Source organism: Phodopus roborovskii, unplaced genomic scaffold (assembly GCF_943737965.1).
Source record: "Phodopus roborovskii unplaced genomic scaffold, PHOROB, whole genome shotgun sequence".
Taxonomy (NCBI): domain Eukaryota; kingdom Metazoa; phylum Chordata; class Mammalia; order Rodentia; family Cricetidae; genus Phodopus; species Phodopus roborovskii.
The window spans coordinates 15,807,270-15,823,891 of record NW_026126525.1 but is presented as its reverse complement, the minus strand read 5'-3'; positions in this window follow the sequence as shown (position 1 = coordinate 15,823,891).

The window sequence follows — 16,622 nt, the reverse complement described above, 5'->3', positions numbered from 1 at the left end:
CGGTTCCCCCTGCCTCCATCCCTTCCTCCCTCCCTCTTACCCTCTCTGTCCCCTCACATGCACCCTGACAACTCTCCCCTCCCATCCCCCCACCCCAATTCCACATATAGGGCAATGCCATCCAGGTGGGGTCATGTAGATCTGACAGGTCATTTGAAGTAGGGACTAGGACTTCTCTCCTGTCTCTAGGTTAAGGCAATATCCCTCCATGGGGATGTGTTCACAAGGTCCATTTGTGCACCAGGAATACATCTTGGTGTATTCCTGCTCAGTCCTTCTGGCTGAGTCCCATATTCAGGGGGGCCTGAGTCAGTCCCATGCTGGATTCCCAGCTATCAGTCTGGTGGCACGTTAGCTCCTCCTTGTTCAGGTCAGCTATCTCTATGTGTTTCAGCAACCTGGTCTTGTCCTCACCATCTGCATCTGGGTTCTAGTTCATCTCAGTGTTTAGGTATGGGTGTTTGCTTCTGTTTACAACAGGCATTAGATGAGGGCTCCATGGATAAGTCAGTTGATGATCTCACTATCTGGGAAGGGATTTATGGTAGCCTTCTGAAGGATGCTCAAATTGTTAGTTGGCAACAGTCTTTTAGATCTATAGACATTTCTTTGGGTTCAGTTTTCTCTTCAAACCAATATTGGATCCCTCTTTTATGTTCTCTCTCTCTGTGTCTCTCTGTCTCTGTCTCTGTCTCTCTCTCTCTCTCACTCTTGTCTTACATTCCTAACTGGACTCAATCTTCCTAGTCGCTAGTGTTTTCCTCCCTTCCCGCTCACTCGCTTTCTCCTACTTCTTTCTCCATTCACTGCCTCCCCACTTCCCCTGTGCTGTGGGGAATTTGTCCCTTCCCGGTTCTGTGATGGATTTTATATGAATTTCTTAGAATACACCTTGTACCCTAGTTCCTCTGGTGGTGTGGATTATAGGCTGGTGATCCTTTGCTCTAGGTCTAAAGTTCTTATATGAACAAGTACATACTACGTTCCTCTTTTTGCGACTGGGTTACCACTTTCAGGATGGTTTCTTCAAGTTCCATCCATTTGCCTGTGAATTTCAAGATTCCGTTGTTTTTTTTCCCCCCACAGATTAGTATTGCATTGTGTAGATGTGCCACATCTTCTTTATCCATTTTTCAATTTCTTCCAGATTCTTGCTATTACAAATAATGCTGCTATGAACATAGTTGAGCACATGTCTTTGTTGCAAGGATGCAGATCATTTGAGTATATGCCTAAGAGGGGGATTGCCAGGTCCTGTGGTAGTTGGATTCCCATTTTCGTGAGGATCCGCCATACTGATCTCCAAAATGGCTGTACCAGTTTGCATTCCCACCAGCAGTGGAGGAGTGTTCCACTTTCTCCATATCCCCTCCAACATGAGTCATCATTGGTGTTTCTAATTTTAGCCATTCTGGCAGGAGTAAGATGGTATCTCAAAGTTGTTTTGATTTGCATTTCCCTGATAGCTAAGGATGTGGAGCACTTTCTTAAGTGTCTTTCAGCCTTTTTGATTTCCTGTATTGAGAATTCTCTCTTCAGTTCTGTACCCCATTTTTAAAAGAATTTATTTCACTCTCTTTAAATCCATGGCTTCATATCTATAATTATATACATAACCAAACTAGGTGAAACAAATCCTATGAAACTCAGATTTCAGTAACTCATTTCAGTAATTCATACATATTCTAAGCCTTCAAGGAAAAACTTTAAATCTACAAGAAAAGGCTTTTTTGTTTTGTTTTGGTATTTGGTTTTTGGTTTATCAAGACAGGGTTTCTCTGTGGCTTTGGAAGCTGTCCTGGAACTAGCTCTTGTATTCCTAGGCTATCCATGAACCCACAGAGACCAGACCTGCCTCTGCCTCTCCAATGCTGGGATTAAAAGTGTGTGCCACTGCTGCCCAGGAAGACAAGAAGTTATGAAATCATTTTTTATTACAATATATCTGGTTTGTTTGTTTGATTTGAAGCAAGATCTTACTAAGAAGCCTTGGCAGTCCTGAAAATCTTCATATAAACCAAGCTGGCTTCTAACTCACTGACCTCCACCTGCCTCTGCCCACCAAGTGCAGAGATTACATGCACATGTAAGTACACCCAGCAAATGTTATACTTGTTTTTAATGGAAAGCCAAACTAGAGAGTACTAAATTCCAGTTTGATTTTTTTCTTATATATCTCTCATTAAATCATAATGTACTACCCTCATCCATAATTAAAAATATTCAATGTTCAATTCAATTTTCCCAGCAATCAATTATAGAAAACAAGCTGTATATGTTGAACAAAACTAACAAGTCCAAGCTACACATCTGTAACATAATGCAGAGGACCTAGGTCAGTCGCATACAGGCTCACTGATTGACAGTTCAGGTTCTGTGAGTCTCTTTGAGCTCCGGTTAGTTGATTCAGTAGTTTTCTTGTGGTGTCCTGGGCCTCTCTGGCTCTCATGATCCTTCATTCCCTTTTTCCACAGGATTCCTGGAGGTCTGCCTAAGATTTGGCTGTGGGTCTGCATCTGCTTCCATCAGTTGCTGGTTGAAGCCTTTCTGAGTAAAGTTGGGCCAGGCAACAATCTATGATATAGCAGAATTTAATTAGGAGTCATTTCTTTGACTTTTTTTCTGTTTTCATCAATCATATGTATTTCTGTCCTCAGTCTCTGGGCTCTCCAGACTCTGGGTCCTGGAGCAGGTGATGTTTCTGACTCTGTTGCCTGAATTTAGGACCCTATTTGCCTCTTTGCACCTCAAAAGGAGACTAAGTGCCTAGTGTTTTTGCAACTTGATATACCATGGCTAGCTAGTATACATGGAGGTCCTTCACATTTCTGAAGAAAAAGGAGGAGGAATGGATTGGGGAGTGGGGGGAAGGCAGTGGTTAGGGGAAGGAACTGTGGGGAAAGAGAGGAGGGAAACTGTGATTGGGCTGGAATTAATTAGTTAATTACAAAAATTAAAACCCCACATGAGTCCATTTAGTTCAGTTAGTGTAACAGTGTTAATTGTCAATCTCAATATCCTGAAAACATATCTACATTTGATCTAATCTCTCTCTCTTTTCCATAGTTTTGAGAGTGAAAATATTACAAGTTTTCTGCAGACATTTTATCTGTTATTTAATGATGATTTCCATCATTCATGGGTAATTGTTTTCATGATAATATTCTTTGAAGACTATAATGCTACCCAATAATATTAATTATTTAGGTTTGACTATTTGTTCTCTGTAATATGATGAATGATCCTTCTTGTACGTATTCTATTAAAACTTTAAATCCACACCATTAAGGAATCGCCAAGGTCAGTGTACCGTTGATTCACAGACATCAAGCTTTCCTTTTTGACCTTTCCTCTTTGTTACTGTCACAATATTCACAGATTCAGCAAGTTCTCAACTACTCTCATGTTCTCCACCATATTACATCAGGGGTTCTGTGAGATCTGGCTTCAGCTACTTTATTTGTGATTCTAAAGAGGATTCTATTATGGCCTCTTCCATTTTCATAATTTTAATTATAGACGATAAATCCCTAAATTGAATCAGAAGTATAAACACTTTCCTCCTAAATTTATACTTTTATTTGATAGAGTGACTGCTGGAACTGCATGTGTTTCAATTAATAATAAGACACAAGAACCAAGAACAGTACCAGAGTGACTTCATAATATTTATTACACAGATATAATGCTGTATATCTATAAAAAGTTTCTGTTTCACACTCTCTAACACAGAAATAAAATATCTGAGTTTAATAAGTGTTATGAGTTTTTGGTATATCCTGAAGCATGCTTCACTTCCCAGGGTAAATGAAAGAGAATAGGAAAAAGAATTAAATCTTTTTTTAATACCACCATTAATATCACTTCCTGTGCTATAATCTGATGCTCTCAATTCAATATCACAATTATGTTATTCCTGTGGTCTTTTATTGATGTTTTTATTTTTAAAAAAGTGATTTGTCATTTTCAGCGAATACTCTGTAGTGGCAAGAGGATGAAACATCTCTGCTTTCTTAACTAATGTCAAGGTATGATCTCTACCATTAATATACTCAAATGACTTCACACTTTATATTATGTGATGATAACAAATATGAGGTTACTACTGTTCAGAACCCACTGTTCCTGTTTCCTCAATTATGAATAATCTCTAACCTTCTTAACTTGTTAAAATACAAAATAAATGATACATTAATAACACTTGTGGACTTTCAGATTTAGTTTTAAGCACAGTGCTTAACTTTGTGCATAACTTCTTGCTTAGCAGTGTCTTTGGATCATTAGTTTGCTTATGGTTCACTAGGTTATAAATACCATAGATCTGTTACAACCGCCCCAAAGTAGATTTGCTAAATAAATATTAAAGAAATAAATGAAACACCAAAAATGAAGAATAAAGATAAGATAAAAGAATGTAGGACATTATTTATACTTTCAAAATGACTGAAGTAATTTCTAATTTCTAAAATCAAGTATGTTTCAATAGATGAACTATGAATCTTTCTCTCAAATTGATAACATTTTAAGGATTTGAAAGGTATTATGTAAGATGAGATTATTTATACCTACAAAGCTTGGGAATGGCACTAGGCAATAATAACAAGAATTGTTAATGACATCAATTTGTTAATTTACCTTTTATAGATTTGTGTGAGTACATGTTCAGACAACATCCTCAGATGTTATTATGCAGGTGCTGTGAAGTTTATTTATTTATTTTGCTTCTCATGTTTATATGTGTGTGTATATAATTCCTTATAATTTTGAAGTTATAATAAAATATATCAGTTCCCTCTTCTTTTATTTCCCCAACTATTTTCATGTATTTCTGCTTTTTCTTAGTCTCAAGATATACTTATCTTAAATATGTTAATACAACCAGCTCATCCTGTGTGTGTGTGTGTGTGTGTGTGTGTGTGTGTGTGTGTGTGTGTGTGTGTTTCAGGGCTGATTACTTGATTTTGGAAAACTGGGGGAAACATCCCTGGAGAAGACTATTTCTTCCACTTTCAGCATTCCTTAGTTGCTAGTAAATCTTCTTACAGAGTTGAAGCCTGGTTACCTTTCCCTTCCACATGAGCACATCATTGTTCTATCATGGTTTACATGTTGCTTTGGAAACCATGGTGGTGAAATATGAGGCATATAGTTTCAATGACACATGGAGTAGAAGTATCCTCACTGAGAACTTCCTTGTCCTTTGTTCCTTAAAGTCCCCTCCTCCCACTTCTGCCACAGAATTCTCTAGTGTAGGTGCAGTAGCTGTGCTAAGAAAGGGCCTCTCACTTTCCTAGGGTTCTTCTATCAGGCTAAGTAGGCCAGACCAAACACTGGAAATTTTCCTGCCCATGCCTTTCCAGAGCTAAGGGTACAGGAGTGAATTAATACACCCATCTTTTATATGACATTTGGTGGGGACACCAGATATTCATGCTTGCAAGGAAAGCATTTTCCCAAATGAGTCATCTCTGAACCAACACTTTAACACATTGCTAAAATGTAATATATTGAACACCAACCAGAAAAATAACAAAGATTTTCATGGAAACTCTGAAATAATATCATAAAACTTTATTTTAAAATATATTACTTTAAAATAGTGGTTCTTATCCTGTAGGTCATAATTCTTTTGGGGTCATATAACACTTTCAGAGAAATTACCTAATAACATCAGAAAGTACAGATATTTACATTACAATTCATAACAGTAGCAAAATTATAGTTATAAAGTAACAATGAAAATACTTTATGGTTGGGGTTCATCGCAATATGAGGAACTGTATTAAAGGATCACAGCATTAGGAAGATTGAGAATCCCTGCCTTAAAGCATTTGATATTGTATGAGACCATATGTTTACTTTTGCATTTGTTATAATTTTCATTCAGAGAGTTACTTGGGGATCTAATTAAAATGCAGATCCCTGGTATAATCTCATGTTCTCTGTATCACCTTAAGAAAAGGGACTAGAATTTCCACTGTCTCCAGGGTTCAAGGTGATTCTGAATTCAATAGTCTCATATCCCATACTCTGATACAAATGCAGAAAGCATAAACTTACCTTAAAGTTGCACATTATTGTACAACATTCAGTTCTAAGACTGATTAGTTATCTAGAATATATAAAGCTAATGAACTATGTATTTTTTTAATTTATAAGAATTAGGTATAAGTTAACTTTTTTCTTTTTTCTACAACTATGTCAACAAATGACTCCTTCAAGAATATGAATTCCTTAAAGACTCAAAGAGGTAAACTTATTTCTATTGAGAAGCCTTCTGCTAGTACATTAGAATTACCACATAAAGTTCCTAGATCTTTCATTGACTAGAATAGCTAGGGTCATTTCATATTAAGAATCATCATATATATGTATGTAAATTTTTCTTCTACAAGGGTATTTAGATAACCCATCTAAAACAAGGGTAGTTTTACTCAAATTTGTTCCAAAATAATTTAAGAATACAATCTTCGCATATTAGGTATTATCTGGAAGATAAACATCATTTTCCCTGGAACAATTATAATATGACATAGAAGATTGATTACTACATATTTCTTTAAATTTATTTCATATAAATTAAAACTGTAAGCTCTACTTAAGGAATCACATAGAATAACAGATGATCCATTGCTAATTCTGGAGCCTGAAGTGGCAACCATGGAGCATGGAATTTATGTGGATCTGCACCAGGCCCTCTACATACATGCTATGTCCCTTTTGCTTGGGACTTTTGTTGGATTCCTAGCAGTGGGAGTGTGAGATGGCTCTGACTCTTTTGCCTGCTCATGGCAGTAGTATATCTGGTGGAGGGGTTGGTGGGAGGGGCTTGGAAGGAGTGGAGAGAGGGGAGGCTGCTGTTAGGATGTATTATATGAGAGCATGAAGTTTTATTAAATTAAAATAAAATATTCCATAATGAGAGGGGGAGATTTCCCCTCTGAAAAGTAGTTTGGGGGTTTTCTAGTGGCAAAATACAATTTTAAAGGTTTAATAAGAATCAGTGAGAAGATAGTTTGCCAGATGTTTCTGGAATCACTTCTCTTTCCCTGCAAATTAATAATAACTTCAAAAGCACTTCTAATTCCTTATCTGAATTGTAGCAACAAATAAATAGAATACAATTATTTTTTTTTAAAAGTAAAAGATCTTATGTCCCTCTCCTAACTCTTAGCATCTTGCTCTGTGAAAAGATTTATAGCTCACACAGAGCAAAGCATAAAAGAAAAAAAGAAAAAGAACCATTTCTTACAGAGTAGAATGTGGTAACTGAGAAGTGAGATTGTACAATGGTCAAAGCGAATACCATGGGGGAAAAATACTTAGACACTGGAACAGTGCACAATGGCCAGGGAAACTATTGTGTTGGTCAACGTGTTGAGGCAAGCTTCAGTGTTTGTTCAAAAGACTCTTGAACTCCCAACTTTCGTGAAGGGCATATTTCTGACCTTCAGGAAATAGGCCCTCATTTTGTATTAACCCTAAAGAGAAGAGATAGTTGTAATGAGTATGGTTTTTCCACCCTCTGCCTGGTCTTTTCCTGCCGCTGTGCCAGCCCCAAATAATACACAGAGACTCTGTATTTGATACAATGTTGTTGGCCGGGTTACTTGTTTCTTATCGGCTAGCTCTGCCTTAATTATTAACCCATTTCTGCTGATCTATGTATTTCTCTTACCGGGGAGCCGGCCGGCATAATGCTTTCTCCAGACTCTCCATCTTGGCTCCTCCTTACTACTTCCTCTTTCATCCTTGTCTCCTAGTCCCTCCTATCTTGCTTTCCTATTGGCCAACAGTGCTTTATTCATTAACCAGTATGAGAAACATATATACATAATGGCATCTCCCATCAGATAGTGGTATGTCTGCAACCCTACAATCTTCCCAGGAGTTTAGAAAGTTCTGTATCTACAAATGTTCCTCCAAGTATGACTCAGATCCTGCTCTTTTAACTATGAAACATTTTTAACAGAACAGATTTAAAAGAATTAGAGAAAAAAAAGATAAATTCTGTTTAATATCCCAAAGTACAGTTGTGAAAAACTGAACTGAATTGAAAATGTGCCAAAGTCAAAGGGCCATATCTATGTGCTATGTTTCTGGGTGTTGCTCTAATATTCACTATTTGTTCACTTTAAACTAGAAGCATACTTTTAACTTTTGTAATGTGTGTGTTTACATTAGGTGTTTATTGCATGTAATGCAATAATGTAAATTGCATTCCTTTTGTAAGATGTTAGACTAATGCATTACATTTCCATTTCAGTGTAATTCTTTGAGTGCTATGATCAATTTTTAAGGGCTCTGGTAGGGATTTCTCTGAATCTACATATTGATTCGTGAAGAATTGCAATATTAACAACGTTAAGACTATGACCCCCAAAAATGATATATTGTTCTTAATATATGTACAGATTTCTAGACTATGGATTTTAATTCCAAAGTATGTTCTATATATCATGTATCGTATTTACTCTTTATGAATTTGTGTATTGACTCTATCACCTCTTATTTTATTGAGTTTCAAAATTTGGTTAATTACTATAGAAATATAGTTAATTTTTTAATTGACCTTTCCCCTACAACTTTGGTAAACTTAATCATGGCTTCTAGAAATTTTCATTACAAAAATTGCTGTTTTGCTTAATCCATCATATTACATGTGTAGAACAGAAACTTTCATAACTTTGATTTCTTTTAATTATACTATAACCCTGACACTAAAATGTCCATTAGCAGCTGTCAGAGCTCTGTCCCTCAGTTATTATTCACTGCATTTTCGTTCTTCCTTAGATCCAGATTAGGTTAGGTTTCTTTATGTTCCTTGTTCACTGATGCTTTTTCTTCTCAAAATAAGCTATTATAAACCACCAAGTGCTCTTCCTTCCCTTGGTGACTTGATCCTAGGTTTCTTATTTCTGTGTCTGCAAATCATGTTACTTTGACCAATTTTGAAATGTTAAATATGTACTACTTAAACCAACTCCTTTGGTCATGATATGTTAGTATGCATACATACAATGTATACAAATATGTGCATGATATATATTTTTGTAGTTCATTTTGCTTTTGTTGATTCTGAGCCAGTCTTCAAAGGTACACTATTCCGTAGTTCTATCTTGTCCTTTGTTGTTGGAAGATTGAACACATAAGCACATACATGCTAGTCAAGCACACCATTTCTGAGCTATCGGTTCTCAGGAGAATTCTTGTAATATTCCGTATGATTTAGCTGTCAAGATAATTCTAGTGATATATAATGATCGTCACAGGGACCCGAAGCAGCTAGAGAAAAGGCATGCACAACTGCCCCTGTAAAGATGGGCATTTAATCTGCTTCTTTTCTAATTTCATCGTTTGTCTGACTCTGGGTGTATTTATATCAACTTACTTTCATTATATGCATATTTTATAATTTTATTCAATAGGCAGAGATTTTATATTGTATAGAATTCAAAGAAAATTTACCATTTGTGGGATGCCACGGTTTTTTTCCCTTCAAATATAGTTTGAGTTCAGTTCTGAATCATAAATGAAGGTCTTTGAAACAATTCTAACACATATAGCCTTGCTTCCAGCTTTGTTAAGCAATATACAACAGGGAAGTGTTTTCTTTAGAGTTAAATTTATTCTATTAATGAAGCAATACTTTTCTAAGAATTGTAACAATGCCCCATGCAATATACATACATGGTACCCTGGGTGGTAGCACCATAGCCTAGTCCAAGTCTTCTATGAACTCCAAACCTGTTTCATTCTGATGTTGTTTCCCAAAATCCATGGAGCTTCTCCACATTTAATCACTGTAATCAAGCCTTTGGGAAGATACCACAGTACTGGACTAGTTTTCAGAATTCCTTCTCAAGTGCTTGGGTGGAATAAACATTTCCTCCCCTTTAGCATTCAATGTGAATTTGTATATATATATATATATATATATATATATATATATATAATTTGTGAATATATATAATATAATAATATATATATATTATATAACCAAGTCCATTTCAATGAAAACAAACATTTATAGACAATATTTGGGAATTTGGGCGTCGTTCTTTCCAAACTACTTCCTGTTGGTAAGGGGCACTGTCATGGGGGATTCGAAGAAGATGCAGAAATCCTGGATGTAGTCTGTAAGGCTGCTTTTTCCAGCTGTTTTGAATGTAGAATCACCTGGTACTCTGTTTCAGGCGGTCTGGCTTGATCTAACCACATTAGTCTGGAAGGAATCCACAGCTATTCATTTTCTATGGAAACAAAAATAGAAATCCCTTTCCCCAGTAACTTGTCCTTGAACTTACATTTTGGAGTCAAAGCATTTTTTTTATTTAATTTATTATCTTACATGTCTATCCCAATTCCCTCTCCCTCCCTCCCTCCCTCTCTCCTTCCCTAATTCACTCCCTTTTACCCTCTCTGCCCTCTCACATGCACTCCAACCACCCTCCCCTCCCATCCCCCCACCCCAATTTCAATGTGAATTTGTGATGCTTGTCTTTTCCATATCATCAGCCTTAGAAAATTAAGCCCTGTCTTGAGGTATTTTCTCTTTCTCTTGGCATTTGTAAACACATTCCTGGTAATAAATTGGGGGAATCATTGTCCTTAGCTTGAGTTCTTCCTAATCTTTCAGTGAACACTGTTTTTATTAGGTGATATATCAAAACCATGTCTTATTTGTTTTTGACCTTCTGTTAGCTATTTTGATAAAGTATGTTTATTCTCTGATCCGGTCTCAGATACAAAGTATAATTTCATAATGAAAGCCTAGGGAAGTCCTTAAAATGTGCAAATTTACTGTATTTTTTTACCCTATTTGTTATTTTGAATTCAGATCCAGGACTTTTACTACCTTTACTATTCTGTTAATTATTTTAAAAGATCCAGGAGTGGTCTTATTTCAAGACCTGGACTAGGATCTTCTTTGTCAGATACCTTCCTCTTTACTCTCTTCCAACTTCTAGCTGATATTCTGCTGGAGAAGGCCTTTCTGGACACATTACCACCTATTTTTCCAAGTAATTTTTTTGCTTAGAACATGACATGACCAAATAAAACAGTGATAGAATACATACAATATGTTTTTATGTCTCACAGTTATAGTATCTACCTCATGCATCCCAGAATCTGTGTGTGTCTGTGAATTCATTCAAAGTGTGCAGAATTCCCAGAATGTATTTGATATCCTAAATATTTGTTGAACCAAATATCCATGTATCAACATACACTAGACATAATCTTTCTGTATATTCTTTTTTTGGGGGAGGGGGTAGAGTTCACTTCTTTATATTGAAAATAGATTCTTATCTCATAAATAATCTTGACCACAGTTTCTTCTCCTTCCAATCCCCCCCGCAATTTCTCCCACACTTGCCATCTCATGCAAATCCACTCCTCCTCCATTTCCCTTCAAAAAAGAGCAGACCAGGCCTCCAAGAGTCAGCAACAAAACACAATAAACAGGATACAGTAAGTCAAGGCAAGAGCCTTCATTTTGAGGCTGAACTAGGCAACTCAACAGGAGGAAAAGATTCCCAAGAGCAGTCAACAGATTAAGAGAAACAACTGTTTCTACTCATAGGAGTTCTACAAAAACACCAAGCAACCATAACATATATGGAGAGGACCTGGTGCAGAAACATGTATGCCCCGAGCTTGTCACTTCAGTCTTTATAAGAACATATTAGTCCTGCTTAGTTGACACAGTAGACCTTGTTCTCTTGGTGTCCTCCATCCCTTTTGACTCCTCCAATCTTTCCTCCCCCTCTTCTGTTGAGTTCCCTTGTTCTCAAGGACAGGGACCTGATGGAGACTTCCAATTTAGATTCTCTCTCTGAACAATGCCTGGTGTGGGTCTCTACACCCTATGCCATCTGCTGATGGAGGAAGCCTCTCTGATGATGACAGGACAAAGTACTGATCTATGATAAAGCAGAATATCATTAGGAATAGTTTCTTGACTTTTTTTTAAGACTAGTAACATTTGATTCTACTTTATGTCTTTGGGTTATCCAGTTGTCCAGTTTCTGGCCATCCAGGCACTATAGGTTATGGACTAACTCTTTATGAGGGCCTCAACTTAAACCACACATTGGTTGGCTACTCTCATGAGTTTTGTGCCACCATTACACAAGCACTCATTGTAGGCAAGACAGAGTGTAGGTAGAATGTTTTATGGCTCAGTCTGTGTCCAGGTTTCTCTTTTTGTAGCCTGGACAATAAGTATCTTCTTGCCCCAAATAGACTAAAACATAGACTTGAGGCTCTATGCAGGCACCAGCTTGACCTTTACATTCAATGAGTTTGGTAGATGTTGTCCTCAACAATGAGGCCACTCTGTCAGTTTTTGGAGACTTAACCTCTGCCTAACATCAGCCTAGATTGTTTGGAGATCTCCATGGAAGCCCCTTAACCAACAACTTGATTGAATGCAACCATGGTCAACTACTGGAAGATTTGCCTGATTATATGAGATGGAATCCTCACTAGAATCACTCTCATAGATTCCAGGTAGTTTCCACTGTACTATCAGTAGCCCTACTTTATTCAGACAGCAAGGAGGCTGAGAAAGAAATCAGAGAAACATCACCCTTTACAATAGCCACAAACAACATAAAGTATCTTGGGGTAACACTTACCAAACAAGTAAAAGACCTACATAATAAGAACTTTGTGGCTCTAAGGAAAGAAATTAAAGAAGATACCAGAAAATGGAAAGATCTCCCATGCTCTTGGATAGGTAGGATAAACATAGTAAAAATGGCAATCTTGCCAAAAGCAATCTACAGATTCAATGCAATCCCCATTAAAATCCCACCACAATTATTCACTGACCTTGAAAGGATAATAATCAACTTTATATGGAAAAACAAAAGACCCAGGGTAGCCAAAATAACCTTGTACAATAAAAGAACTTCAGGAGGCATCACCTTTCCTGACTTTAAGCTCTACTACAGAGTTATAGTTCTGAAAACAGCCTGGTATTGGCACAAAAATAGACAGGTAGACCAATGGAATCGAATTGAAAATCCTGATATAAACCCACACACCTATGAACACCTGATTTTTAACAAAACAGCTAAAAGAATATAATGGGAGGAGGACAGCATCTTCAACAAATGGTTCTGGCACAATTGGATGATGGTGTGTAGAATACTGTAGATAGACCCTTGTCTATCACCATGCACAAAACTCAAGTCCAAATGGATCAAAGACCTCAACATAAATCCAGCCACACTGAACCTCCTAGAAGAGAAAGTAGGAGGTACCCTTGAACAAATTGGTATAGGAGACTGCTTCCTGAACATAACTTCAGGGGCACAGACACTGAGTGCAATAATTAGTTAATGGGACCTCTTCAAACTTAGAAGCTTCTGTAAGGCAAAGGACACAGTGGACAAGACCAAATGGCAGCCCACAGACTGGGAAAATATTTTCACCAATCCTACATCTGAAAAAGGGATGATCGCCAAAATATACAAAGAAGTCAAGAAACTAGTCAACAAAACACCAAATAACCCTATTAAAAAAAATGGGACACAGAACTGAAAAAAGAATTCTCAATAGAGGAAATCAAAAAGGCTGAAAGACACTTAAGAACATTCTTAACTGCCAGGGAAATGCAAATCAATACAACTTTGAGATACCATCTTACTCCTGCCAGAATGGCTAAAATTAGAAACACCAATGACAACTCATGCTGGAGAGGATGTGGAGAAAGGGGAACAACTCCTCTACTACTGGTGGGAGTGCAAACTGTATATTCTTTTAGCTAAGTATATGAAGAAATGGGTGAAGGTAAAGCAAGGAATTATTACCATATGAGAGGTATAGGCCATTTTAGAGCTTTGTGAAAATTTTAATCTGATCTTAAGTAATACATGACTATTTACAATTTATTCTCAGATAGAAGCCAAGGCAGGGACTTGATAGAAGATGAGGAGTCACAGAAATATGGAATGTCATGGTGTTATCAAGAAAGTGTTTGACTGTGTCAAAAGAGAATCAAGAAAGGAAACCATGGGGCTGGAGCTGGCTCTGCATTGAGAGCACTGGGTGTTTCTGCAGAGGATCCTAGTCTGGCTCACATGATCCTCCTGTAACTGTAACTCCATGGAATTTAACTACTTCTTCTGGACTCTGAGGGCTCCTGTATGCACATGGTATACACACATGCACGCAGGGCTACGCAATACACATGAGATAAGATAATAAAATAAGCTTTAAGACAGAAGTGATTCACAGTATCTAATGTTCACAATATGATAATAAACAGGGTGTTTTTTAAACTGTAGAATCAGAAAATCAGTTCATAAAATAGGGGCAGCTACACTCAAATACAATTACTCATTATACATCATAAGCTTTGTCTCCGTGTTATCATGTTCTCCATCAAACTATGTTTAAGGACTCCTTAGAATCTGTGGAACAATACCACAAAGGCAATTTCTAATCATATTGCTTTCTTAGAATCTGGATGTCTTTTTAGGTATTTGAAACCACGGAATTAGCATATCATGATAGGACATCGTTTAAATAGTATGGAAACAATACAATGCAGATCATCATCTACCAGTTCCTCTGGTCTTCCATTTGGAAAACAAGGTAACATTTCATATAGTCTTTCTTTTATAGTATATGCTAACAAATAATCCAAATTTGTTCATTCTTTCCTGCATAATAAAAAAATCATTATATAGGTTAAAGTGCCATGATTAGTACAATATATACTGCTTGTGATATTTTAAATTTACTTGTCATTTATCTTCTTTCAATTTTTAGTTGTTAAAATGTAGACACTAAAAACTTTATTTTAAAATCAGGAGAAAGAAAGAAAATATGGCTTTTTTAAAAATCTACCAACTGTTTATTTTGCTTGTAGGCTTTGGGAAATTTCTTCAACTAGAAGTTGAAGAAAACATTCCATGCCTGACAACATCACAAAATTATTCTGAAGTTTGCAAGTGATGCTATAAAATATCTAGCAATATTTCAACTGCTTAGGAAACATAGCTATGTGAAATGTAGTTTTCCATCAAGCTAAGAAAGAACCAGACAGATAACTAACATTCAGAATATATTTTAAAAGTTAGCTTTAAAGATATGGAATTCCCTAGGAAGGAGAAATAGAAAATATTTACTGGGTAGGCTAGGGGCAGATGGAGATGATTGAGTCAGGAGATGGATGGACGGACGGGGAGAGTACTGAAAGAGATGACTGGAAATAGTTGGGGGGCTTTTAAGGGTCACGTTGAAGCCAGATGCAAGGAAAACTTTCATGACTCTAAAAGGATGACCCCACCTCTGACTCCTAGCAATAGTGAATACATAGCCTGAACAGGTCATCTCTTGTGATCAGATTGGTGACTAACCCAATTGTTATCAGAGAGCCTTCATCCAGTAACTGAAGGAAAGAGTTGCAGAGACCCACAGCCAAACATTAGGCCAACTATAGGGAATCCTACTGAAGAGGGGGAGGAATGATTGTAGGAGACAGAGGGGTCAAAGACACCTCAAGAAAACCTACAGAAGCATCTAAGCTGTCTTATAGGAACTCATAGTCTGAACCAACAATCAAGGAGCCTGCATGAGAAAGACCTAAGCCCTCTACAGGTACATGACAGTTGCATAGCTTGGTCTATTTGTGATACTGCTAACAACAAGATCAGGGGCTATCCCTAATGCTTTGCCTGGTTCTTCGGAACCTATTCCTCATACTGGATTGCCTTGCCAAGCCTTAATACAAAGGAAGGTACTTCATCTTACCAAGACTTGATATGCCATGCTTTGTTGATACCCATGGGAACCCTGCCCCTTTCTGAACAGAAACAGAGGTATTTGGGATTGAGGGCAGATAGGTGAAGGGGGACTGGGGAGGTGGTAGGAGAAGAGGAAGGGGAAACTGCAGTCAAGACGTAAAAACAAATAAGATAATTAAATAAAAAATGGCTACAGAGTAAAATATGAAGGGAAGATTTTTTTTATTATTTTACATTTCGATTCAAGTTCCCTCTCCCTCCCTCCCTCCCTCACTTTTACCCACTCTGCCCTCTTACATGCACACTAACCACCCTCCCCTCCCATCCCCCACCCCATTCCATATGTAGGGGAATGCCATCCAGTTGGGGTCATGTAGATCTGACAGGTCATGTGAAGTAGGGGCTAGGACTTCTCTCCTATCTCTAGGTTAAGGCAGTTATTCCTCCATGGGGGCTGTGTTCGCAAGGTCCTTTTGTGCACCAGGGATACATCCTGGCTCCACTGTCTGTGGTCCCTTAGACTGCTCAGTCCTTCTGGCTGAGACCCATATTCAGGGGGGCCTGAGTCAGGCCCATGCTGGCTTCCCAGCTATCAGTCTGGGGGCCCATTAGCTCCTCCTTGTTCAGGTCAGCTGTCTCTATGTGTTTCAGCAACCTGGCCTTGTCCTCACCATCTGCATCTGAGTTCTAGTTCATCTCAGTGTTTAGGTATGGGTGTTTGCTTCTGTTTACAACAGGTATTAGATGAGGGCTCCATGGATAAGTCAGTTGATGATCTCACTATCTGGGAAGGGCATTTATGGTAGCCTTTCGACGGATGCTCAAATTGTTAGTTGGCAGCAGTCTTGTGGGTCTCTA